The sequence below is a fragment of the Arachis ipaensis genome, chromosome B1 (assembly GCF_059453495.1).
Source record: "Arachis ipaensis isolate K30076 ecotype BB chromosome B1, ASM5945349v1, whole genome shotgun sequence".
Lineage (NCBI taxonomy): Eukaryota > Viridiplantae > Streptophyta > Magnoliopsida > Fabales > Fabaceae > Arachis > Arachis ipaensis.
Genome location: NC_142436.1, coordinates 93,200,577 through 93,226,438, shown reverse-complemented (window position 1 = coordinate 93,226,438; position 25,862 = coordinate 93,200,577). Strand labels below are relative to the sequence as shown.

At 37.9% G+C, this 25,862-nt stretch overlaps 2 non-coding genes across 2 annotated transcripts; both read right to left on the bottom strand.

Moving 5' to 3' along the window:
- Positions 1–10,160: 10,160 nt before the first annotated feature.
- On the bottom strand, positions 10,161–10,268 carry LOC148577497 (small nucleolar RNA R71). Its single transcript, XR_015904614.1, has one exon. It is a non-coding gene; the product is annotated as a small nucleolar RNA R71 (small nucleolar RNA).
- Positions 10,269–15,976: 5,708 nt separating this feature from the next.
- On the bottom strand, positions 15,977–16,084 carry LOC148577496 (small nucleolar RNA R71). The gene has a single exon (XR_015903874.1). It is a non-coding gene; the product is annotated as a small nucleolar RNA R71 (small nucleolar RNA).
- Positions 16,085–25,862: the final 9,778 nt, after the last annotated feature.

Below are 25,862 nucleotides of genomic sequence, written 5' to 3'. Positions count from 1 at the left end.
TATGCACCTTCCTCATGGCCAACGTTTGAGGTAACGTTTGAGGTCCAACTTTGGGCTCAAACGTTGCCTTCTTGCATAGTAGTTTGAGGTGTAGTTGGAGGTCTAACTTTGGCTCCAACTATGCACCTTTCTTGGCCAACGTTTGAGGCATAGTTGGAGGTCTAACTTTGGCTCCAACTATGCACCTCTTTGATGCATAGTTGGAGCACCAACTTTGGCTCTAACATTGGTCTCTCCTCACTACAAAAAAACTTGGTACTTACGGAAGTTTTTTAGGATTATTATGGCGGTTTGAACCGCCATTATTACCCTGAATGGCACTCAAGAAAAAACCGCCATAATTTGAAGCGCCATTAGGTTATTACGGCGGTTTTCGAAAAATTGCCACAATTACCTGGTTAAAATGGTGTTTTTTTAGTTGGGTTGAAACAGCGTTTCAAACCGCCGTTATTTCTAGATAAAATGGAATTTTTTGTTGGTTAAAATGGCGGTTCAAACCGCCGTTATTTTCAGGAGAAAATGGCGTTTTTGGTTGGTTAAAACGGCGTTTATAAACCGCCATTTTTACCTTGGCAGGGAGGCATTTTTGGTTGGTTAAAATGGCGTTTGAAATCGTCGTTTTTATCAGATTAAAACGGCATTTTTAGTTGGTTATGCTGACTGCGCATCATGTTGTGTTTTTCTATGCTTTTTCATACAAGAAATTTATGATTAATGGTTAATTGTTTAGTATTTTATTGCCTAAATAGTATATTGCTTTGATCTTTTGATTTGATAAATTTTGTAGGAAATAAGTAGAAAAAGAAGCAAAAAGCACAAATTAAGCTCAAAAGAAGAAAAGAGAAATTTTGGACACACTTTGAAGTTTGAGCGCGCTTTTAGAACCTTAGGCCACGCTTTTAAAAGCGTGGCCCATGACCCATGAAGCCTTGGCATTAGTAACGTGATACATTAATGCCTTATGCATGCATTATCATTGAATTAATAATTAAAGCATGCATGCATTTATTATTAATGCCAATTGGGAATGAATGAAACAAATGAAGCTTTATGTTAATTAAGTAATGCATTGGCATTACTAATTAATCAAATAAAGCAATTGAAAGCATGCATTAATGCCATCAATTAATGAAGCATGCAAGGCGTTAATTAAATCAAAAGAAATCTTGGTGTGAATATATAAATTAAGAAAGAGCGCTATGTTCATGTCAAGAGAGCTACGCTCTCCCTTTCAAGAGCGTTACGCTCTTCCTTTAAAGAGCGCTTGCGATGGAAAAAAAATTAGCTGGCAATGCGTACACGTGGGTGACGCGTATGCATCCCAAGTACCAAATTGCTGAACGACACTCACGCGTGGCTAACGCATACGCGTGGATGCACGATTGCTCCGCTCTCCTCAAAAGCGCTACGTTCTCGTGGGAGTGTTACTATGGTTCAATTAATTTCAATCCAAGACCACTCTAAATTCAAGCAAGCAAGCCCACAAGTATCAACCAATTAAGGCCACAAGAATCATCTAGAATAGTTAATTTTCATTTGATTGTAATTCGCTTTTAATTTCATTTCAATTTGTAATTTAGGAAAGCCTATATAAAGGCATTAGTTTCATAGAATTAGCAGTCTGGAATGGGGGATTGAAGGAAGGGGGAGAGAGTGAAGACCAATTTGGAATTCTGTGAATTGGCACTCCAAGGGGAGTGGGTCTTCGGACCCCTCCCCTCACACACCCATCTCCCTTTTCTCTTCTTTCTTCCTTAGGAGTAGTTTAGTTTTTAGTTTGTAATTTTCATTTTTGAATCTTAATTTTCACTTTCAATTTTGAATTCTGAATCTTCATCTTTATTTTCATGCACTTAAATTTCATGCAATTTAATTTTTGTTTGAGAGCAATGACCATTTAATTCCCTTTGTATTTGGGAAAGGAGCTCTGTTTCAATTTTGATTGAATTGATGTTCATCTCTTCTTCCCTATCCGCTTGGAGTAGCCATGGGATAACTCCCGTGCTTAAATTAATCTATTCACATCGGAAGGGGGTTTAGATCATTGAATTTCCATGTGAGCCTCGGAAGGGGAATCATGAAAATTCGAATTGGAGCTCTATCTCTCACAACTTTCTTGATCAACACTATTCTGGAGGAATTGAGATCTTGAGAGTTTGTGTGGGTTATGGATTTGAGATAGAACTTTACCTCTTCTCATAAACAATTAGATCAAGGAATTGGCAATTGTTTATGATTAGAGAAATTGAGTTGCCGAGGAATTGGGACTCAATTATTGCAACCCGCCATCACTTGCTTCATATGATTGGGGTTGAGATCCATTGACTTAGGAAGAATGAGCATCTCGATTCCCTTATGTGTTCCATCTTTACTTTCTTGCACTTTACATTATTAAACTTTACTTTCTTGCACTGCCATTTATTTCTTTGCTATTTACTTTCTTGCTCTTTTACTTTCCAGCATTTACGGCCTACTTTATTGTACTTTACTTCTCTTGCTCATTTAGTTTCCAAAAATTTACTTTTCCTGCAATTTAAATTTCTTGTCAGTTACTTTTCTTGCCCATGATTGCCTTCATTTACTTTCTTTGTCATTTACATTATCTGCTGGTCACTACTCTAACATGATCGTCTGACTAGACTAATCAACCTACTATTGATTGCTTGATCCTTTAATCCCTGTGGGATCGACCTCACTCTTAAGTGAGTTTTATTACTTGATGCGACCCTGTATACTTGCCGGTTAGTTTGTGTGGATTCGATTTTTACTCATTAGGTTAAAACGGCATTTTGAACCACTGTTTTTACCCTGATAGTGGCATTTTTATTGGTTAAAACGGCATTTAAAACTGCCGGTTTTACCATGTTAAAATGGAATTTCATGTTGTTTAAAATGGCAATTACAAGCTGCCATTTTTACCAGATAAAAGTGACATATTTTATCGTTTAAAAAGGTAGTTTTAACTGTCGTTTTTACCATGTTAAACAAATAATTTTTTGTTTAAAATTTCACAATAGCAAGAAATCATAACCTATAAACAAAATATTATGTAATTCATAAATAAAGTATTAAATATAATATAGAATTTTTTCGTATTAAAAATCAAAAGTAATAACTTCAATACAAATAAAGTATAAAATATAACATGATTTTTTAATTCTAAATGTCTTCGATTAGATTGGCTTTAATTTCTAACACATCTCATACATAAAATAGGGTAACTAGCTTTGCTAATACCTTGAAAGTAAAATAAAATAACATAATATTAAGATCTTGTTTGTTTCTTCCTGTGTATCTTCTTTCTGGCCGCCCAATTTCAAAATATCTTCCGCCAAAATTTTGCCATTTGCTTAAAATGAAAAATGTAAATAGTAGTAGTTATTCACTCTAGTAGTTGAATTAATTGACAAATTTAGAATTCTATAATAATTTGCATACCTTCTTTTTGACAAGCCTCAAGAATTCTCACATTCCCTGTTAACTAACAAATTTCATGTGTACCTATATAATATACCTATATATTTATTAGTGGCCTAACCTCTGAAATAAAAGGTTTTAAGAGCTAGATGCTGTGTGGCAAGATGGTTTTAAGATATAACTGATGGAGAATCCTAATAATGCTCTAATTGAAGAGCTGAAGGCACATAAACTCTGCATATAGTAATTTCCAAGTGGATGAAGCTGGTGTACTTGTGGTTCTAGAATCCACTGGTATATATATTGTTTCCTTTTTCATACTCTCTTTACTCTTTGGATCCTAACCAAAAGTAAAGAACGAATGAAGGGTGATTGATGAATGGGCTTTTGACGGTTTAAAATTTCACAAATGAAGTCTCGTTGCAATATAGTTTCTAAACCAACAAATAATCCTTTCATACAAAAATTTGTTTGTCACAAGTACAAACCCCTAAAATCTATAAACCGAAGTATTTAAACCTCGGGTCATTCTCCCTAGGAATTGCAATGAAGTGTCTTGTTATTGGTTATGAGGTATGTTTGGGGTTTTTGAGATTTTAGACAAGAAATGTAAATGGCAATGGAAGTAAACTAATAGCTATGAAAGCTCTTGGCAAGGTTATGGGAATTAGAAGTCCCATCCTAGTTATGCTCCTCACTTGTGACCACAAATTGTCCATTGCTACCACTTAGTTAACCTCTAACCATGGAGGAAAGTCAAGTGGATGAATTAACTTGATTCCACAAGTCCTATCCAACTCCCAAAGGAAAGTCAAGCTTTAGTGGTATCCAAATCAATTAGCAACTTCTAATTATCAATCAATAAATGAATTAGATAACTCAAGCATCACTAATTACTCCACGTAAGCCAAGAGGAGAAAATCTATACTAGAATCCAACCAAGCATTTCATGAAACACTTGGAAGGCACAAAAGAAAAGCATAGTAAATTGATAACAAGGATATAATCTAACAACAATTGAATGTAAGAAATCAACAACAACAATTAAAGAAAAACAAGATCTACATGAATTACCTCAAATTGCATTAAAAGAAAATAGAATGCACAAAAGTAGATCTACAAACAAAGTATAAGAAAGTATAACAAACAATAGAATAATGATGAATATAACAACAAAGAATTAAGAAGAAGAAGTAGAAGAGAGCATGAATTAAAACCTAGATCTAACAACTAAACCTAATCCTAATCCTAATCCTAGAGAGATGTGAGAGCTTCTCTCTCTAAAACTAAAACTAAAACTAGCCTAATATGTGTATCTTCCTCTCCCTCTTCATTCCTTGGTATTTTTAGCCTTTTCTCGACAAAAAACTCAGCCCAAATAGGGTTGGAAACCCTCCAAAATCGCCAGGCATGTGTTTGACTAAAGGAATCACGTGTGGTCTTCGGTGCGTATGCGCACAGCGTGCGTACGCGCCCTTGGGGTATTTCGCAATCCGCGCGGATGCGCACAGTGTGCACGTGCGCCCATGGGTTTTTTCAAATCTTTGGCTTTTCATGATCTCTCCACTTTGTATGCTTTGCTTTCACTCCTTTGATCACTTCCTGGCCCTTTTTCAAGCTGAAATCACTAGCAAACACATCAAGGCATCTAGTAGAAATCAAAGGTGAATCAAAATTATCAAATTAAAGGTCTAAAAAGCATATTTTCACATCTAAGCACAAGTACGGAGACAATCACAAAATCATGCTATTTCATTGAATAAATGTGAGGAAAGGTTATCAAAATGCTCTAAATTCAACACAATATAAACCCTATGAAGGGAGATTATCAGTGATATACTCACTCAAACCTAAAAGGTTGTTAATTTTCTTGCTAAGGTGAACGGGTGAGTGAGTTAGTTCACTTAGTTGTACTTATGGAAGCTTTGTTTAGTTTTTGTAGGGCAAGAAAATGAAGGAAATGCTGTAAGGCTTTCTCTAAGGGGTTAAAGCCAGAGGTATATTGGGTTTGATATTGCAGTATAACCATTTGAGAGCCCTCCATTTCCTTAGCTGCAGAGAGAACAAGAAGTAAAGACCCTCTTGATGGCTTCAAAGTCTATACCATAGTTAACATAGTTTCTTCTTGTACCTTTTGGAGGATTATAACATCATTTATGGAAAACGTGATAAGAAGTAAATTAATAGAATAAATAAATAAAACAAGAGTAAGCAATCAATGAGATATTTTATTTCATTTATTAAAATAATCAAAGGTATACATAAATATGGTACATAGAATAACATTATGCAATTAGCATTTTAGCAATGATAATAAGATGGGCTATGACATATATAAATATTGACATAATTATTGTTGTTTTGGACCCTGACTTGATACTTGTTTGTTGTTTTTCATGAATTTAATGTGAGGTTTGATTCACCAAATAACATGACCAATCACCACATTACATGAAACATCATAACAAAGAGAATACAAGAGAACTCCTAAATAATAATGAAGAAGAGAGGAAGGAAAGGATATTTGATCAACATACAAATAGTAATACCTCACTACAAATTAAAATAAGCCAATAAGCTTGGTAAGACTAACATGTAAATAATACAAAATTAAGGATATAATGAGTATTAGAGAAAGATAAACTAAACCATGATTAATGGGATTTGCTAATTTGTCTTTCAGCTGCTTGATGAGCGGATAATTTATACGCTTTTTGGCATTGTTTTTAGTATATTTTTAGTAGAATCTAGTTACTTTTAGGGATGTTTTCATTAGTTTTTATGTTAAATTCACATTTCTGGACTTTGCTATGAGTTTGTGTGTTTTTCTATGATTTCAGGTATTTTCTGGCTGAAATTGAGGGACTTGAGCAAAAATCAGATTCAGGGTTGAAGAAGGACTGCTGATGCTGTTGGATTCTGACCTCCCTGCACTCAAAGTGGATTTTCTGGAGCTACAGAACTCAAAATGGCGCGCTTCCAATTGCATTGAAAAGTACACATCCAGGGCATTCCAGAAATATATAATAGTCCATACTTTAGCCGAGTTTAGACGACGTAAAAGGGCGTTGAACGCTAGTTCTACGCTGCTGTCTGGAGTTAAACGCCAGAAACACGTCACAAGCCAGAGTTGAACGCCAGAAATACGTTACAAACTGGCGTTCAACTCCAAGAATGACCTCTTCACGTGTAACATTCAAGCTCAACCCAAGCACACACCAAGTGGGCCCCGGAAGTGGATTTATGCATCAATTACTTACTTCTGTAAACCCTAGTAGCTAGTTTATTATAAATAGGACTTTTTACTATTGTATTTGACATCCTGGATTGTATTTTTGATCCTGTGATCACGTTTTGGGGGCTGGCCATTCGGCCATGCCTGGACCTTTCACTTATGTATTTTTAAACGGTAGAGTTTCTGCACTCCATAGATTAAGGTGTGGAGCTCTGCTGTTCCTCAAAGATTAATGCAAAGTACTACTATTTTTCTATTCAATTCAACTTATTCCGCTTCTATGATATTCATTCGCACTTCAACATGAATGTGATGATCGTGACAGTCATCATCATTCCCTATGAACACGTGCCTGAGAACCACCTCCGTTCTACCTTAGATTGAATGAGTATCTCTTGGATTCCTTAATCAGAATCTTCGTGGTATAAGTTAGAACCCATGGATGGCCATTCCTGAGATCCGGAAAGTCTAAACCTTGTCTGTGGTATTCCGAGTAGGATCTGGGAAGGGATGGATGTGACGAACTTCAAACTCGCGAGTGTTGGGCGTAGTGACAGACGCAAAAGGAGGGTGAATCCTATTCCAGTATGATCGAGAACCTCAGATGATTAGCCGTGCCGTGACAGAGCATTTGAACCTTTTTCACAAGAGGATGGGATGTAGCCATTGACAACGGTGATACCCTTACAGAAAGCTTGCCATGGAAAGGAGTAAGACTGATTGGATGAAGATAGCGGGAAAGCAGAGGTTCAGAGGAACGAAAGCATCTCTATACACTAATCTGAAATTCTCACCAATGATATACATAAGTATCTTTATCTTTATTTTCTATTCAGTTATTTATTGTTTATTTTTGAAAACTCCATAACCATTTGATATCCGCCTGACTGAGATTTACAAGGTGACCATAGCTTGCTTCAAGCCGACAATCTCCGTGGGATCGACCCTTACTCACGTAAGGTTTATTACTTGGACGACCCAGTGCACTTGCTGGTTAGTTGTATCGAAGTTGTGAATGAAAAATGATTTATTAAGACGTGCGTACAGAGTTTCTGGCGCCGTTACCTGAGATCACAATTTCGTGCACCAAATTTTTGGCGCCGTTACCGGGGATTGTTCAAGTTTGGACAACTGACGGTTCATCTTGTTGCTCAGATTAGGTAATTTTCTTTTTGTTTTATTTTCAAAAATTTTTCAAAAAAAAAAATTTCAAAAATCTTTCAAAAATTTCTCCTTTGTTTTCAAAAAAATTTTAAAATAAAAATGTTTTCAAAAATATATTTTTCTTTAGAATTTTTAAGAATGAATTCTAGTGTTTCATGAAGCATGTTGAAGCCTGGCTGGCTGTAAAGCCATGTCTAATTCTTTTGGATAGGGAATGTCAGGCGTGTCATGTCTGAGTTACATACTAAAGCTTGGCTGGCTATTAAGCCATGCCTGACCCTTTGATTGGAGCTTTAGACTAAATAGAATAAGATTCCTGGAATTCATATTAAAAATTTTGGAATCCTTATTTTTCTTTTTCAAAATGATTTTCGAAAAAAATTAAAAGAAAAAAAAATTCAGAAAATCGTAAAAAATAAAAAATATTTCATGTTTCTTGTTTGAGTCTGGAGTCAAATTGTAAGTTTGGTGTCAATTGCATATTCATCTTGCATTTTTTTCAAAAAAATCATGCATTCATGGTGTTCTTCATGATCTTCAAGTTGTTCTTGGTAAGTCTTCTTGTTTGATCTTGATGTTTTCTTGTTTTGTGTTGTATGGTGTTTTTCATATGCATTCTTGAATTCTTAGTGCCTAAGCATTAAGGATTTCTAAGTTTGGTGTCTTGCATGTCTTCTTTGCATAAAAAATTTTTCAAAAATAAGTTCTTGATGTTCATCATGATCTTCAAAGTATTCTTGGTGTTCATCTTGACATTCATAGTGTTCTTGCATGCATTCCTTGTTTTGATCCAAAAAGAAAAGAGAAAAACATGAAAATGATGTTTTAATTTTTTCTCTCTCATCATAAAAATTCAAAAATAAAAAAAAAAAATATCTTTCCCTTTTTCACTCATAAATTTCGAAAATTTGAGTTGACTTTTTAAAATATTTTTAAAATTCAGTTGTTTTCATGAGTCAAATCAAATTTTCAATTTGAAAATCTTATCTTTTTCAAAATCCTTTTCAAAAATCAAATCTTTTTCATTTTTTTTATTTATTTTCGAAAATTATAAAAATATTTTTCAAAAATCTTTTTCTTAATTTTATCACATAATTTTCGAAAATATCATCATCAATTAATGTTTTGATTCAAAAATTTCAAGTTTGTTACTTGTTAAGAAAGATTCAAACTTTAAGTTCTAGAATCATATCTTGTGATTTCTTGTGAATCAAGTCATTAATTGTGATTTTAAAAATCAAATCTTTTTCAAAACTAATTTCAATCATATCTTTTCAAAAATATGTTTTGATCTTATCTTTTTTTTCAAAATCATATCTTTTTCAAAAAATTTGATTTTAAAATATCTTTTCTAACCTCCTATCTTCTTATCTTTTCAAAATTGATTTTCAAATTTGTTTCAACTAACTAACTAACTTTTTGTTTGTTTCTTATCTTTTTCAAAACCACCTAACTAACTCTCTCTCTCTAATTTTCGTAAATATCTTCCCTCTTTTTCAAAATTTCTTTTTAATTAACTAAGTATTTTAAATTTTGGATTTTAATTTTTGAAAATTACTAACTTTTTTTCAAAAAACTATTTTTGAAAATCACTAACTCTTTTTCAAAAATAATTTTCGAAAATTCTCCTTCTCTCTCATCTCCTTCTATTCATTTATTCATTTACTAACACTTCATCTCACCAAAAATCCGAACCCTCTCTCTCTGAGTTCAGATTTTCTCTTCTTTTCTTCTACTCATATAAGGGAACCTCTATGCTTGGGCAAAAAGGATCTCTATTATTATTTTTTGTCTGTCCCCTCTTTTTCATATGAGCATGAGCAAAGACAAGAATATTCTTGTTGAAGCAGACCCTGAACCTAAAAGGACTCTGAAGAGGAAATTAAGAGAAGCTAAATTACAACAATCCAGCAAGCACCTTTCAGAAATTTTCGAACAGGAAGAGGAGATGGCAGCCGAAAATAATAATAATGCAAGGAGGATGCTTGGTGACTTTACTGCACCTAATTCCAATTTACATGGAAGAAGCATCTCCATTCCTGCTAATGGAGCAAACAATTTTGAGCTGAAACCTCAGCTAGTTTCTCTGATGCAACAAAACTGCAAGTTCCATGGACTTCCATCTGAAGATCCTTTTCAGTTCTTAACTGAATTTTTGCAGATCTGTGATACTGTTAAGACTAATGGAGTAGATCCTGAAGTCTACAGGCTCATGCTTTTCCCTTTTGCTGTAAGAGACAGAGCTAGAGTGTGGTTGGACTCTCAACCCAAAGATAGCCTGAACTCTTGGGATAAGCTGGTCAAGGCTTTCTTAGCCAAGTTCTTTCCTCCTCAAAAGCTGAGTAAGCTTAGAGTGGATGTTCAGACCTTCAGACAGAAAGAAGGTGAATCCCTCTATGAAGCTTGGGAGAGATACAAAGGACTGACCAAAAAGTGTCCTTCTGACATGCTTTCAAAATGGGCCATCCTGGATATATTCCATGACGGTCTGTCTGAATTAGCTAAGATGTCATTGGATACTTCTGCAGGTGGATCCATTCACCTAAAGAAAACGCCTGCAGAAGCTCAAGAACTCATTGACATGGTTGCTAATAACCAGTTCATGTACACTTCTGAGAGGAATCCTGTGAGTAATGGGACGCCTATGAAGAAGGGAGTTCTTGAAATTGATACTCCGAATGCCATATTGGCTCAGAATAAAATATTGACTCAGCAAGTCAATATGATTTCTCAGAGTCTGAATGGAATGCAAGCTGCATCCAACAGTACTCAAGAGGCATCTTCTGAAGAAGAAGCTTATGATCCTGAGAACCCTGCAATGGCAGAGGTAAACTACTTAGGTGAACCTTATGGAAACACCTATAATCTATCATGGAGAAATCAACCAAATCTCACATGGAAGGATCAACAAAAGCCTCAACAAGGCTTTAATAATGGTGGAAGATACAGGTTTAGCAACAGCAAGCCTCTTCCATCATCCACTCAGCAGCAGACAGATAACTCTGAACAAAATGCCTCTAATTTAGCAAACTTAGTCTCTGATCTATCTAAGGCCACTGTAAGTTTCATGAATGAAACAAGGTCCTCTATTAGAAATTTGGAAGCACAAGTGGGCCAGCTGAGTAAAAGGATCACTGAAATCCCTCCTAGTACTCTCCCAAGCAATACAGAAGAAAATCCAAAAGGAGAGTGCAAGGCCATTGATATAACCATCATGGCCGAATCCAAAGAGGAAGGGGAGGGTGTAAATCCCAGTGAGGAAGACCTCCTGGGACATCCAGTGATCAATAAGGAGTTTCCCTCTGAGGATCCAGAGGAATCTGAGGCTCATCTAGAGACCATAGAGATTCCATTGAACCTCCTTACGCCCTTCATGAGCTCTGATGAGTATTCTTCTTCTGAAGAGAATGAGGATGTTACTGAAGAGCAAGTTACCAAGTACCTTGGTGCAATCATGAAGCTGAATGCCAAATTATTTGGTATTGAGACTTGGGAAGATGAACCTCCCTTGTTCACCAATGAACTAAATGATCTGGATCAACTGACATTGCCTAAGAAGAAACAGGATACTAGAAAGTTCGTAATACCTTGTACCATAGGCAACATGATCTTTGAAAAGACTCTGTGTGACCTTGGTTCAGGGATAAACCTCATGTCCCTCTCTGTAATAGAGAAACTAGGAATCTATGGGGTGCAAGCTACTAAAATCTCATTAGAGATGGCAGACAATTCAAGAAAACAGGCTTATGGACAAGTAGAGGATGTATTAGTAAAGGTCGAAGGCCTTTACATCCCTGCTGATTTCATAGTCCTAGATACTGGGAAGGATGAGGATGAATTCATCATCCTTGGAAGACCCTTCCTAGCCACAGTGATGAGCGGATAATTTATACGCTTTTTGGCATTGTTTTTAGTATGTTTTTAGTAGGATCTAGTTACTTTTAGGGATGTTTTCATTAGTTTTTATGTTAAATTCACATTTCTGGACTTTACTATGAGTTTGTGTGTTTTTCTGTGATTTCAGGTATTTTCTGGCTGAAATTGAGGGACTTGAGCAAAAATCAGATTCAGAGGTTGAAGAAGGACTGCTGATGCTGTTGGATTCTGACCTCCCTGCACTCAAAGTGGATTTTCTGGAGCTGAAGAACTCGAAATGGCGCGATTCCAATTGCGTTGGAAAGTAGACATCCAGGGCTTTCCAGCAATATATAATAGTCCATACTTTGGCCAAGAATAGACGACGTAAACTGGCGTTCAACGCCAGCTTTCTACCCAAATCTGGCGTCCAGCGCCAGAAAAGGAGCCAAAACCAGAGTTGAACGCCCAAACTGGCACAAAAGTTGGCGTTCAACTCCACAAATGGCCTCTGCACATGCAACACTCAAGCTCAGCCCAAACACACACCAAGTGGGCCCAGGAAGTGGATTTATGCATCAATTACTTACTCATGTAAACCCTAGTAGCTAGTTTATTATAAATAGGACCTTTTACTATTGTATTAGGCATCTTTGGTCTCAGTTTTAATCCATTGTTCATCTTAGGAGACTATTGATCACGTTTTAGGGGGCTGGCCATCTCGGCCATGCCTGGACCTTCACTTATGTATTTGTAACGGTAGAGTTTCTACACTCCATAGATTAAGGTGTGGGGCTCTGCTGTTCCTCAAAGATTAATGCAAGTACTACTGTTTTCTATTCAATTCATCTTATTTCGCTTCTAAGATATCCATTCGCACCCAAGAACGTGATGAAGGTGATGATTATGTGTGACGCTCATCACCATCTCCCCTATGAACACGTGCCTGACAAACACTTCCGTTCTACATGAAATAAGCTAGAATGAGTATCTCTTAGATCTCCTAACCAGAATCTTCGTGGCGTAAGCTAGAATGATGGCGGCATTCAAGAGAATCCGGAAAGTCTAAACCTTGTCTGTGGTATTCCGAGTAGGATTCGATGAATGAATGACTGTGACGAGCTCCTAACTCGCGATTGCAGGGCGTTAGTGACAGACGCAAAAGGATAGTAAATCCTATTCCAGCATGATCGAGAACCGACAGATGAATAGCCTTACCGTGACAGGGTGCGTGAGCATATTATTCACTGAGAGGATAAGATGAAGCCATTGGCAAGGGTGATACCTCCAGACGATTAGCCGTGCCGTGACAGGGCATTGGATCATTTTCCCGAGAGATGACCGAAAGTAGCCATTGACAGTGGTGATGTATCACATAAAGCCAGCCATAGAAAGGAGTGAGACTGAATGGATGAAGATAGCAGGATAGCAGAGGTTCAGAGGAACGAAAAGCATCTCCATTCGCTTATCTGAAATTTCTACCAATGATTTACATAAGTATCTCTATCCCTACTCTATTATTTATTATTCGAAAACTCCATGATTATTTTATATCCGCCTGACTTAGATTTGCAAGGTGACCATAGCTTGCTTCATACCAACAATCTCCGTGGGATTCGACCCTTACTCACGTAAGGTATTACTTGGACGACCCAGTGCACTTGCTGGTTAGTTGTATCGAAGTTGTGAACCATGGTATTGGCACCATATTCTTGGCGCCATTGCCAGGGAAAGAAAGAGCCATGAATTTTACATAATTAAAGTGTAATCACGATTACGCGTACCAAGTTGCTCACGTTGCCAGGGATTGTTCGAGCCTGGACATCACAATTTCGTGCACCAAGTTTTTGGCGCCGTTGCCGGGGATTGTTCGAGTTTGGACAACTGACGGTTCATCCTGTTGCTCAGATTAGGTAATTTTCTTTTTGTTTTCTCTTCAAAAAAAATATTTTTCAAAAATCTTTCAAAAATTTCTCCTTTATTTTCGAAAAAAAATAATAATATAAAAATGTTTTCAAAAATTTTATTCAGAATTTTTATGAATGAATTCTAGTGTTTCATGATGATTTGCTGAAGCCTGGCTGGCTATAAGCCATGTCTAATTTTTGGACTGGGGTTTCAACTTACCATCACAAAAGAAGAGATTCTCACACACTTAGTTGCTCTATACTTGAAAAGTATCCATATTTGCTGAAGCTTGGCTGGCCATTGGCCATGTCTAGTGTTTTGGACTGGAGCTTTCATTGAAAGCTTGGCTGGCTAGTGAGCCATGTCTAATTCCTGGACTGAAGCTTTAGACTAACATGGCAAGAATCCTGGAATTCATATTAAAAATTTTGGAATCCTTATTTTCCTTTTTCAAATTAATTTTCAAAAAAAAAAATACAAAAAAATTAGAAAATCATAAAAATCAAAAATATTTTTCTGTTTCTTGTTTGAGTCTTGAGTCATATCATAAGTTTGGTGTCAATTGCATATGCATCTAGCATTTTTCGAAAATTTCATGCATTCATAGTGTTCTTCATGATCTTCAAGTTGTTCTTGGTAAGTCTTCTTGTTTGATCTTGATGATTTTTTGTTTTGTGTCTTTTCATGTTTTTCATATGCATTCTTGAATTCTTAGTGTCTAAGCATTAAAGAATTCTAACTTTGGTGTCTTGCATGTTTTCTTTGCATTAAAAATTTTTCAAATATATGTTCTTGATGTTCATCATGATCTTCATAGTGTTCTTGGTGTTCATCTTGACATTCATAGCATTCTTGCATGCATTCATTGTTTTGATCTAAAAATTTCATGCATTGCTTAATTCTCACGTTTTCATAAAAATTCAAAAAAAAATAAAAAAAAATATCCTTCCCTTTTTCTCTCATCAAATTCGAAAATTTGAGTTGACTTTTTCAAAAATTTTTAAAATCAAGTTGTTTCTTATGAGTCAAATCAAATTTTCAATTTGAAAATCTTATCTTTTTCAAAATCTTTTTCAAAAAATCAAATCTTTTTCAAAATTCTTAGTTATTTTCGAAAATTCCAAAAATATTTTTCAAAAATCTTTTTCTTATTTTTATACCAAATTTTCGAAAATAACATAATCAATTAATGTTTTGATTCAAAAATTTGAAGTTTGTTACTTGCTTGTTAAGAAAGATTCAAACTTTAAGTTCTAGAATCATATCTTGTGATTTCTTGTGAATCAAGTCATTAATTGAGATTTTAAAAATCAAATCTTTTTCAAAATTAGTTTCTAAAATATCTTCTTATCTTATCTTTTTCAAAAATATCTTTTCAAAATACCTTTTCTAACTTCCTAACTTCTTATCTTTTCAAAATTTGTTTCAACTAACTAACTAACTTTTTGTTTGTTTCTTAACTTTTTCAAAACTACCTAACTAACTCTCTCTCTCTAATTTTCGAAAATATCTTCCCTCTTTTTCAAAATTTCTTTTTTTAATTAACTAATTGTTTTTATTTTTATTTTTGATCTCAAAAATTTTCGAAAAAAATACTAAACATTTTTCAAAAACTATTTTCAAAAATCACTAACTCTTTTTCAAAATAATTTTCAAAAATTTTCCCTCCCCCATCTTACTCTATTTATTCATTCATATCCTAACATCTCATCTCACATCTCTAGCTTCCTCACAGTTGTGTTTCTTCCATTATATTACATTCTTTGTCTCCCCCTCTTCTTCTACTCACACAGAGATCCCTATACTGTGGTATAAAGGATCTCTATTATTATTATTATTTTTCTGTGCCTTCTTCTTTGTCATATGAGTATGAGCAAGGATAAGAACATTCTTGTGGAAGCAGATCTAGAACCTGAAAGAACTCTGAAGAGAAAATTAAGAGAAGCTAAAATACAACAATCCAGAGATAATCTTTCAGAAATTTTCGAACAGGAGAAGGAGATGGCAGCCGAAAATAATAATAATGTAAGGAAGATGCTTGGTGACTTCACTGCACCTAATTCCAATTTACATGGAAGAAGCATCTCCATTCCTGCCATTGGAGCAAACAACTTTGAGCTGAAACCTCAATTAGTTTCTCTGATGCAGCAGAACTGTAAGTTTCATGGACTTCCATCTGAAGATCCTTTTCAGTTCTTAACTAAATTCTTGCAGATATGTGACACTGTTAAGACTAATGGAGTAGATCCTGAAATCTACAGGCTCATACTTTTCCCTTTTACTGTAAGAGACAGAGCAAGATTATGGTTGGATTCTCAACCCAAAGACAGCCTGAACTCTTGGGATAAGCTGGTAACGACTTTCTTAGCCAAGTACTTTCCTCCTCAAAAGCTGAGCAAGCTTAGAGCTGATGTTCAAACCTTCAGACAGAAAGAAAGTGAATCCCTCTATGAAGCTTGGGAAAGATACAAACAGTTGACCAAAAAGTGTCCTTCTGACATGCTTTCAGAATGGACCATCCTGGATAAATTCTATGATGGTTTATCTGAGCTATCAAAGATGTCACTGGACACTTCTGCAGGTGGATCCATTCACCTAAAGAAAATGCCTGCAGAAGCTCAAGAACTCATTGACATGGTTGCTAATAACCAGTTCATGTACACTTCTGAAAGGAATCCTGTGAGTAATGGGACGCCTATGAAGAAGGGAGTTCTTGAGGTTGATACTCTAAATGCCATATTGGCTCAGAATAAAATATTGACTCAGCAAGTCAATATGATCTCTCAGAGTCTGCATGGAATGCAAGCTGCATCCAACAGTACTCAAGAGGCATCTTCTGAAGAAGAAGCTTATGATCCTGAGAACCCTGCAGTAGCAGAGGTAAATTACTTAGGTGAACCTTATGGAAACACCTATAACTCAACATGGAGAAATCATCCAAATTTCTCATGGAAGGATCAAAAGCCCCAACAAGGCTTTAATAATGGTGGAAGAAACAGGTTTAGCAATAGCAAGCCTTTTCCATCATCAACTCAGCAACAGATAGAGAACTATGAACAAAATGCTTCTAATTTAGCAAATCTAGTCTCTGATCTATCTAAGGCCACTGTAAGTTTCATGAATGAAACAAGGTCTTCCATTAGAAATCTGGAAGCACAAGTGGGCCAGCTGAGTAAAAGGATCACTGAAATCCCTCCTAGTACTCTCCCAAGCAATACAGAAGAGAACCCAAAAGGAGAGTGCAAGGACATAAGCACCATGGCCGAACCTGTAAGGGAAGGAGAGGACGTGAATCCCAAGGAGGAAGACCTCCTGGGATGTTCAGTGATCAATAAGGAGCTTTCCTCTGAGGAATCAAAGGACTCTAAGGCTCATCTAGAGATCATAGAGATTCCATTGAACCTCCTTATGCCCTTCATAAGCTCTGATGAGTATTCTTCTTCTGAAGAGAATGAGGATGTTACTGAAGAGCAAACTGCCAAGTTTCTTGGTGCAATCATGAAGCTAAATGCCAAATTATTTGGCATTGATACTTGGGAAGTTGAACCTCCCTTGTTCATCAATGAACTAAGTGATCTGGATCAACTGACATTGCCTCAGAAGAGATAGGATCCTGGAAAGTTCATAATACCCTGTACCATAGGCACTATGATCTTTAAAGCTCTGTGTGACCTTGGTTCAGGAATAAACTTCATGCCCCTCTCTGTAATAGAGAAACTGGGAATCTATGGGGTGCAAGCTGCTAAAATCTCACTAGAGATGGCAGACAGCTCAAGAAAACAGGCTTATGGACAAGTAGAAGATGTATTAGTAAAGGTTGAGGGCCTTTACATACCTACTGATTTCATAGTCCTAGATACTGGAAAGGAAGAGGATGAATCCATCATCCTAGGAAGACCTTTCCTGGCCACAGCAAGAGCTGTGATTGATGTTGACAGAGGTGAAATAGTCCTTCAATGGAATGAGAACTCCCTTGTGTTTAAAACTCAAGGATCTCCCTCTGCAACCATGGAGAGGAAGCAGAAAAAGCTTCTCTCAAAGCAGAGTCAACCAGAGCCCCCACAGTCAAACTCTAAGTTTGGTGTTGGGAGGCCACAACCAAACTCTAAGTTTGGTGTTGAACTCCCATATCCAAACTCTAAGTTTGGTGTTGGAGAGTCTCAACAAAACTCTGCACATCTGTGAGGCTCCATGAGAGCCCACTGTCAAGCTATTGACATTAAAGAAGCACTTGTTGGGAGGCAACCCAAATGTTTATCTAATTCTTATTTTTATTGTTTTTCATGTTTTCTTAGGTTCATGATCATGTGGAGTCACAAAATAAATATAAAAAAATTGAAAACGGAATCAAAAATAGCAGAAGAAAAATCACACCCTGGAGGAGCATCTGTCTGGCGTTCAGCGCCAGAACAGAGCATGGTTCTGGTGCTGAACGCCCAAAATGGGCATCTTCTGGGCGCTGAACGCCAGAACAGGCATGGTTCTGGCGTTCAACGCCAGAAATGGCACACAAATGGGCGCTGAACGCCCAAAATGGCCACCAACCTGGCGCTGAACGCCCAGAGTTGAGTACAAAGGCATTTTTACATGCCTAATGGGTGCAGGGATGTAAATCCTTGAACACCTCAGGATCTGTGGACCCACAGGATCCACTCAGGATCTGTGGACCCCACAGGATCCCCACCTACCTCCACTCACTTCTTCTCACCACTCTCTTTCACACAACCCCATAAACACTCTTCCCCAAAAACCCTTCACCAATCACCTCAAACTCTCTTCCCCATCACCTCTTCACCACTCACATCCATCCACTCTTCCCCATAAACCTACCTCATAAACTCCACCTACCTTCAAAATTCAAAACCAATTTCCCACCCAAACCCACCCATATGGCCGAACCTTAACCCCCCCTCCCTTCCCTATATAAAGACCTCCATTCTTCATCAAATTCACACAACACACCCCTCTACACACTCCTTGGCCGAAACCACATCTCCCTCTCCCTCTCCATATTTCTTCTTCTTCTTCTTCTATTCTTTTGTTTATTGCTCGCGGGCGAGCAATATTCTAAGTTTGGTGTGGTAAAAGCATAGCTTTTTTTTGTTTTTCCATTACCATTGATGGCACTCAAGACCGGAGAATCCTCTAGAAGATGGAAAGGGAAGACAAAAGCTTCCACATCCGAGTCATGGGAGATGGAAAGATTCATCTCCAAAGCCCATCAAGACCACTTCTATGATGTTGTGGCCAAGAAGAAGGTGATCCCTGAGGTCCCTTTCAAACTCAAAAGAAATGAGTATCCGGAGATCCGACATGAAATTCAAAGAAGAGGTTGGGAAGTTCTAACAAATCCCATCTAACAAGTCGGCATCCTAATGGTTCAAGAGTTCTATGCCAATGCATGGATCACCAAGAACCATGATCAAAGTAAGAACCCGGATCCAAAGAACTATGTTACAATGGTTCGGGGAAAATACTTAGATTTTAGTCCGGAAAATGTGAGGTTGGCGTTCAACTTGCCAAACATGGAAGAGAACGCACGCCCCTACACAAGGAGAGTCAACTTTGATCAAAGGTTGGACCAAGTCCTTATGGACATATGTGTAGAAGGAGCTCAATGGAAGATTGACTCCAAAGGCAAGCCGGTTCAACTAAGAAGATTGGACCTCAAGCCTATAGCTAGAGGATGGTTGGAGTTTATTCAATGCTCAATCATTCCCACTAGCAACCGGTCTGAAGTTACTATAGACCGGGCCATCATGATCCATAGCATCATGATTGGAGAAGAGGTGGAAGTTCATGAGATTATACCTCAAGAACTCTACAAGGTGGCTGACAAGTCTTCCACTATGGCAAGGTTAGCCTTTCCTCACCTCATTTGCCACCTATGCAATTCAGCTGGGATTGACATAGAGGGAGATATCCTCATTAAAGAGGACAAGCCCATCACTAAGAAAAAGATGGAGCAAGCAAGAGAGCCCAATCATGGAGCTCAAGAGGCGCAAGAAGCTCATTTCCATGAGATCCCGGAGATGCCTCAAATGCACCTTCCTCCACAAAATTATTGGGAGCAAATCAACACCTCCCTAGGAGAATTGAGTTCCAATATGGGACAACTAAGGGTGGAACATCAAGAGCACTCCATCATGCTTCATGAAATAAGAGAAGATCAAAAAGCAATGAGGGAGGAGCAACAAAGACAAGGAACAGACATAGAAGAGCTCAAGGACATCATTGGTTCCTCAAGAAGGAAATGCCACCATCACTAAGGTGGATTCATTCCTTGTTCTTGCTTTCTCTGTTTTTCGTTTTCTATGTTGTGTGCTTATCTATGTTTGTGTCTTCATTACATGATCATTAGTAGTAGTAACTTTGTCTTAAAGTTATAAATGTCCTATGAATCCATCACCTCTCTTAAATGAAAAATGTTTTAATTCAAAAGAACAAGAAGTATATGAGTTTCGAATTTATGCTTGAACTTAGCTTAATTATATTGATGTGGTGACAATGCTTCTTGTTTTCTGAATGTATGCTTGAACAGTGCATATGTCTTTTGAAGTTGTTGTTTAAGAATGTTAAATATGTTGGCTCTTGAAAGAATGATGACTAGGAGACATGTTATTTGATAATCTGAAAAATCATAAAAATGATTCTTGAAGCAAGAAAAAGCAGCAAAGAACAAAGCTTGCAGAAAAAAAAAGGGGGGCGAAAAAAAAAATAGAAAAGAAAAATAGAAAGAAAAAAAAAAGAAAAAACAAGCAGAAAAAGCCAATAACCCTTTAAAACCAAAAGGCAAGGGCAAATAAAAAGGATCCCAAGGCTTTGAGCATCAGTGGATAGGAGGACCTAAAGGAATAAAATCCTGGTCTAAGCGGCTAAACCAAGCTATCCCTAACCATGTGCTTGTGGCGTGTAGGTGTCAAGTGAAAACTTGAGACTGAGCGGTTAAAGTCAAGGTCCAAAGCAAAAGAAGAGTGTGCTTAAGAACCCTGGAAACCTCTAATTGGGGACTTTAGCAAAGCTGAGTCACCATCTGAAAAGGTTCACCCAATTATGTGTCTGTGGCATTTATGTATCCGGTGGTAATACTGGAAAATAAAGTGCTTAGGGCCACGGCCAAGACTCATAAAGAAGCTGTGTTCAAGAATCATCATACTGAACTAGGAGAGTCAATGACACTATTCGAAATCTGAAGTTCCTATAGATGCCAATCATTCTGAACCTCAATGGATAAAGTGAGATGCCAAAACTATTCAAGAGGCAAAAAGCTATAAGTCCCGCTCATATGATTGAAGCTCTGTTTCATTGATAGTTTGGAATTTATAGTATATTCTCTTCTTTTTATCCTATTTGATTTTCAGTTGCTTGGGGACAAGCAACAATTTAAGTTTGGTGTTGTGATGAGCGGATAATTTATACGCTTTTTGGCATTGTTTTTAGTATGTTTTTAGTAGGATCTAGTTACTTTTCGGGATGTTTTCATTAGTTTTTATGTTAAATTCACATTTCTGAACTTTACTATGAGTTTGTGTGTTTTTCTGTGATTTCAGGTATTTTCTGGCTGAAATTGAGGGACTTGAGCAAAAATCAGATTCAGAGGTTGAAGAAGGACTGCTGATGCTGTTGGATTCTGACCTCCCTTCACTCAAAGTGGATTTTCTGGAGGTACAGAACTCGAAATGCCGCGCTTCCAATTGCGTTGGAAAGTAGACATCCAGGGCTTTCCAGAAATATATAATAGTCCATACTTTGGTCAAGAATAGACGACGTAAACTGGCGTTCAACGCCAGCTTTCTACCCAAATCTGGCGTCCAGCTCCAGAAAAGGAGCCAAAACCAGAGTTGAACGCCCAAACTGGCACAAAAGTTGGCGTTCAACTCCACAAATGGCCTCTGCACGTGCAACACTCAAGCTCAGCCCAAACACACACCAAGTGGGCCCAGGAAGTGGATTTATGCATCAATTACTTACTCATGTAAACCCTAGTAGCTAGTTTATTATAAATAGGACCTTTTACTATTGTATTAGGCATCTTTGGTCTCAGTTTTAATCCATTGTTCATCTTAGGAGACTATTGATCACGTTTTAGGGGGCTGGCCATCTCGGCCATGCTTGGACCTTCACTTATGTACTTTTAACGGTAGAGTTTCTACACTCCATAGATTAAGGTGTGGGGCTCTGCTGTTCCTCAAAGATTAATTCAAGTACTACTGTTTTCTATTCAATTCATCTTATTTCGCTTCTAAGATATCCATTCGCACCCAAGAACGTGATGAAGGTGATGATTATGTGTGACGCTCATCACCATCTCCCCTATGAACACGTGTCTGACAAACACTTCCGTTCTACATGAAATAAGCTAGAATGAGTATCTCTTAGATCTCCTAACCAGAATCTTCATGGCGTAAGCTAGAATGATGGCGGCATTCAAGAGAATCCGGAAAGTCTAAACCTTGTCTGTGGTATTCCGAGTAGGATTCGATGAATGAATGACTGTGACGAGCTCCTAACTCGCGATTGCAGGGCGTTAGTGACAGACGCAAAAGGATAGTAAATCCTATTCCAGCATGATCGAGAACCGACAGATGAATAGCCGTGCCGTGATAGGGTGCGTGAGCATATTATTCACTGAGAGGATAAGATGAAGCCATTGGCAAGGGTGATGCCTCCAGACGATTAGCCGTGCCGTGACAGGGCATTGGATCATTTTCCCGAGAGATGACCGAAAGTAGCCATTGACAGTGGTGATGTATCACATAAAGCCAGCCATGGAAAGGAGTGAGACTGATTGGATGAAGATAGCAGGAAAGCAGAGGTTCAGAGGAACGAAAAGCATCTCCATTGGCTTATCTGAAATTTCTACCAATGATTTACATAAGTATCTCTATCCCTACTCTATTATTTTTTATTCGAAAACTCCATGATTATTTTATATCCGCCTGACTGAGATTTGCAAGGTGACCATAGCTTGCTTCATACCAACAATCTCCGTGGGATTCGACCCTTACTCACGTAAGGTATTACTTGGACGACCCAGTGCACTTGCTGGTTAGTTGTATCGAAGTTGTGAACCATGGTATTGGCACCATAATCTTGGCGCCATTGCCAGGGAAAGAAAGAGCCATGAATTTTACATAATTAAAGTGTAATCACGATTACGCGTACCAAGTTGCTCACATTGCCAGGGATTGTTCGAGCCTGGACATCACAATTTCGAGCACCACACAGCAAGAGCTGTGATTGATGTTGACAGAGGTGAATTAGTCCTTCAATTGAATAAGGACTCCCTTGTGTTTACAACTCGAGGTCATCCATCTGTAAACATAGAGAGGAAGCATAAAAAGCTTCTCTCACTGCAGAGTCAACCAGAGCCCCCACAGTCAAACTTTAAGTTTGGTGTTGGGAGGCCACAACCAAACTCTAACTTTGGTGTTGAACTCCCATATCTAAACTCTAAGTTTGGTGTTGGGGAGTCTCAACAATGCTCTGAACATCTGTGAGGCTCCATGAGAGTCCACTGTCAAGTTATTGACATTAAAGAAGCACTTGTTGGGAGGCAACCCAATTTTTATTTATCTAATTTTATTTTTCTTGTTCTTTCATGTTTTATTAGGTTCATAATCATGTGGAGTCACAAAATAAATATAAAAATTGAAAACGAAATCAAAAATAGCAGAAGAAAAATCACACCCTGGAGGAAGACCTTGCTGGCATTTAAACGCCAGTAAGAAGCATCTGGCTGGCGTTCAATGCCAGAACAGAGCATGGTTCTGGCACTGAACGCCCAAAATGGGCAGTATCTGGGCGTTTGAACGCCAGAATTGCACCCTGGAGAAGAGCTGGCGCTGAACGCCCAGAACAAGCATGGTTCTGGCGTTCAACGCCAAAAATGGGCAACAAATGGGCGTTCAACGCCCAGAACAAGCACCAATCTGGCACTGAACGCCCAGAGTTGTGTGTAAGGGCATTTTGCATGCATAATTTGGTGCAAGGTTATAAATCCTTGAACACCTCAGGATCTGTGGACCCCACAGGATCCCCACCTACCTCCACTCACTTCTTCTCACCCCTCTTTCACACAATCCCATAAACACTCTTCCCCAAAACTCTTCACCAATCACCTCAATCTCTCTTCCCTATCACCACTTCACCACTCACATCCATCCACTCTTCCCCATAAACCTACCTCATAAACCCCACCTACCTTCAAAATTCAAAATCAATTTCCCACCCAAAACCCACCCTTATGGCCGAAACCTTACCCCCCTTCCCTTCCCTATATATAGCCCTCCATTCCTCCTCATTTTCATACAACACAACCCTCTATTCCCCTTCTTGGCCGAACACCTCTCTCTCCCTCTCCTCCATTTCTTCTTCTTCTTCATCTCTTATTTCTTCTCTTGCTCGAGGGCGAGCAATATTTTTTACGTTTGGTGTGGTAAAAGCATAAGCCTTTTGTTTTTCCATTACCATTGATGGCACCTAAGACCGGAGAATCCTCTAGAAAAGAGAAAGGAAAGACAAAAGCTTCCACCTCCGAGTCATGGGAGATGGAAAGATTCATCTCCAAAGTTCATCAAGACCACTTCTATGATGTTGTGGTCAAGAAGAAGGTGATCCCCGAGGTCCCTTTCAAGCTCAAGAAGAATGAGTATCCGGATATCCGACATGAATTCCAAAGAAGAGGTTGGGAAGTTCTAACAAACCCTATCCAACAAGTCGGCATCCTAATGGTTCAAGAGTTCTATGCCAATGCATGGATCACTAGGAACCATGATCAAAGTAAGAACCCAAACCCAAAGAATTATATTACAATGGTTCGGGGGAAATACTTAGATTTTAGTCTGGAAAATGTGAGGTTGGCATTTAACTTGCCTATGATGCAAAGAGATGCACGCCCCTACACTAGAAGGGTCAACTTTAATCAAAGGTTGGACCAAGTCCTCATGGACATATGTATGGAAGGAGCTCAATCGAAGATTGACTCCAAAGGCAAGCCGGTTCAATTAAGAAGACTGGACCTCAAGCCTATGGCTAGAGGATGGTTGGAGTTCATCCAATGCTCCATCATCCCCACTAGCAACCGATCTGAAGTTACTGTGGATCGGGCCATCATGATCCATAGCATCATGATTGGAGAGGAAGTAGAAGTTCATGAAGTCATCTCCCTTGAACTCTACAAAATAGCTGAAAAGCCCTCTCCTGGGGCAAGGATAGCTTTTCCTCATCTTATTTGCCATCTATGTTACTCAGCTGGAGCTTCCATAGAAGGAGACATTCCCATTGAGGAAGAAAAGCCCATCACTAAGAAAAGGATGGAGCAAGCAAGAGAGCCCATTCATGGATCTCAAGAGACGCATGAAGCTCATCACCATGAGATCCCGAAAATATCTCAAATGCATTTTCCTCCACAAAACTATTGGGAGCAAATCAACACCTCCCTAGGAGAATTAAGTTCCAACATGGGACAATTAAGGGTGGAACATCAAGAGCACTCCATCATCCTTCATGAAATTAGAGAAAATCAAAAAGCAATGAGGGAGGAGCAACAAAGACAAGGAAGAGACATAGAAGAGCTCAAGGACATCATTGGTTCCTCAAGAAGGAAACGCCACCATCACTAAGGTGGACTCATTCCTTGTTCTTACATTCTCTATTTTTCGTTTTCTATGTTAAGTGCTTATCCATGTTTGTGTCTTCATTACATGATCATTAGTATTTAGTAACTTTGTCTTAAAGTTATGAATGTCCTATGAATCCATCACCTCTCTTAAACGAAAACTGTTTTAATTCAAAAGAACAAGAAGTACATGAGTTTCGAATTTATCCTTGAACTTAGTTTAATTACATTGATGTGGTGACAATGCTTCTTGTTTTCTGAATGAATGCTTGAACAGTGCATATGTCTTCTGAAGTTGTTGTTTAAGAATGTTAAATATGTTGGCTCTTGAAAGAATGATGACAAGGAGACATGTTATTTGATAATCTGAAAAATCATAAAAATGATTCTTGAAGCAAGAAAAAGCAGCAAAGAACAAAGCTTGCAGAAAAAAAACAAAAAAAGTAAAAAATGGCGAAGGAAAAATAGAAAAAGAAAAAGCAAGCAGAAAAAGCCAAAGCTCTTAAAACCAAGAGGCAAGAGCAAAAAGCCAATAACCCTTAAAACCAAAAGGCAAGGGTAAATAAAAAGGATCCCAAGGCTTTGAGCATCAGTGGATAGGAGGGCCTAAAGGAATAAAATCCTGGCCTAAGCGGCTAAACCAAGCTGTCCCTAACCATGTGC